General features: G+C 35.1%; 1 protein-coding gene across 4 annotated transcripts in view; it reads right to left on the bottom strand.

Moving 5' to 3' along the window:
- Positions 1–1,731, bottom strand: part of LOC103457168 (claudin-20-like) — a 5,800-nt gene extending 4,069 nt beyond the window's left edge. For 3 of the 4 annotated variants that reach the window (XM_017302059.1, XM_017302061.1, XM_008397132.2), the window contains exon 1: positions 1,293–1,345. The gene's annotated coding sequence lies outside the window, so the exon portion shown is untranslated. Of the gene's footprint in view, positions 1–1,292 lie in introns of all 4 variants that reach the window. The other variant, XM_017302060.1, reaches the window with a different exon arrangement.
- Positions 1,732–2,376: the final 645 nt, after the last annotated feature.

Genomic DNA, 2,376 nt, shown 5'->3' with positions numbered 1-2,376 from the left:
CACACACACACACACACACACACACACACACAGGGCTTCCTGCGCTGAATGTTTGGGATATAAATCTGGAAACGATTTAGATAAAAAAAAATGTTTCTAAATGAATATATATATTTTTTCAACGTTTTAAGTAATTTCTCTGTATCGTCTATTCAGTAAATTAAAGAATACATCCGGATGAAGCCCGTTTTTCAAATTAAAAGCACCTTTAGAAAACAACAACCTCTGAGCAAGTGAATTAAACGACTCGATTAGCTCTTCGTTACCCCATCAAGTTTAGGAAAGTTCTGTTAAAGAGACAATTTATTTGATCCAGGTGTGTTGGAGGAGGAATGCTTCTAAGTTTATCTTAAAACCCATCTATTTTACTTGGCTTTTAACTGCAGCAGGATCTAGTTTTAAATTGTATGTTTGCTTGTTTTTAAACTATAAGAGTTCTTATTTATTTTTTATTATTGTCATGTTGTGTTTTAATGTACAGCACTTTGTATCAGCTGTGGTTGTTTTAAAGTGCTTTATAAATAAAGTTGGATTGGATTGGATTGGTTTGGAGGACACCCCTGTTCTAAGGCATAATAATCTCAGGCCAAAGTAAGAAATCGACTTTAATTTAATTTTAATTTATTACATAGATTTTAATGCATAAAAAAATGTAACCCCATAAATAATAAAATAAAATAAAATAAAAACGACAAAAATCTCAAGCTGGAACCTTTGTATTCATACGTTTCCAGTACGCAGATAAACCTGACGCACAAGCAACATCCTCTAACAACAAAGCTGCTTCTCTGGGGTTAATTCTTCCTTCAAAAAATGATCTGATTTGATGCTGGAAAAGACTATTGTTGTGTTCACGATGTGCTAAAAGTAGTTAGCCTATCAGTAAAGCTATTAGAACCTAAAATGGCATCTCTATACCAAAAACGTAGCAGCTCAGACATCCTGAATGCTAATAGGTAGAAAAACCCTTTGCACCAAGCTGATGGTTGAATAAACTGGATAACAATTTAAAAATCAATAAATATATTTGTTGTTTTGCTCATATATCTGGTTAATCAATAATTTAGCAGCAAAATGGGATTTTGAGTTGAAAAGAGTTATTTTGTTAATACATTGATTTTGATTCAATTAATTGTGATTAATTAATCACAAACTCCACAATTAATGCAGTGAAAATTTTTTAATGAGTCCCACCACTAATAAATACAAATATTCATGTCAAAACTTCATGTTGGCACCTTTCAACAGCAGTAAGGTTTGTAATTCACTCTGCATTTAACCGAACTACTCACCTTAACGCCATGTTGAGTGTTTACATCCTGGTACTGGAGGAAAATTAGCTCAATCCCGGAACTCTGTAGATCCTATAAAATGCAAGTCAGTTAGACGGGATTTTCCCAACAGCTGCTTATGCTGCATTCAGGTACAGCTGGGACATCATAGGATATTTTACTCTCAAATATTCTCGATTTAAAAACAATTTAAAAGGTTTGACATTTGCAACTACGTCACTCGTTACGACGTTCTGTTAAGTCGAAGTTCCGTCGGTTTAGTACGTCATAAGGTTTTAAAGCAGTTTAATCATCTTCAGCATCTCTCCGACTACATGTCTTATGAGTTAATTACATAAAACACACAAACTCTGGTATTCTGCTTTGATAAAATAGACTAATAGACTTCAGATATGCTATTTCGACAGGGTAGGCCAAGCCGACAGAATACCGTTTTTAAGTGTTTAATTTGATCAAATCCCAGAATTTGCCTAAATTCACGTCACATGAACCACTTGTCATAAACCGCGTTTCTCCTACACTAAAAGTGTAGATTTATGGTTTCATTAACGACATTTTGTCCATGGTCGCTAATGATTAGACAGATTCATAATGAAATATTTGATTGCATCTTACTAAACTTACTTAAAAAGTGAACGTTAATCATCTTACCTTGTAAAAAGGTTTCGAATACAGACCTAAACAGCTGCTATGGTCGCCATCTTCTTTCCTCGTCAATGGTTTAAGACAACATTACGTTAGGTTTGCGTCCTTGTCTTGTTTGTGGCGTCAACGCTGTGCGGTGAAATCAATAAAATAAATCGATATCCGATAACCAACTGTCTGTTATTCGACAAGCTTTACAGGAGCCAACGGCATCTGGTTGTTCTAAGTCATGGCGGAGTGGGCTGGGCTGACGTAACGTGCAAAACGTCAATATGGCGTCCATTGTGGGCAACACAATTTTGCATTTCTACAAAAAATGTATATTAAATATGAAGTAACGAGACCACGAATAGCTTTAGACATAAGAATGTTTTGATCATCTAATGCTAACTGTTGCCATGGAGACAAAGCGCCGCCATTCATGCTAACTGTTGCCATG

The sequence above is a fragment of the Poecilia reticulata genome, linkage group LG21, assembly GCF_000633615.1.
Source record: "Poecilia reticulata strain Guanapo linkage group LG21, Guppy_female_1.0+MT, whole genome shotgun sequence".
NCBI classification, from domain to species: domain Eukaryota; kingdom Metazoa; phylum Chordata; class Actinopteri; order Cyprinodontiformes; family Poeciliidae; genus Poecilia; species Poecilia reticulata.
Note: the sequence above shows the minus strand (reverse complement) of the source record. Positions and strands in the feature narration are given on the sequence as shown.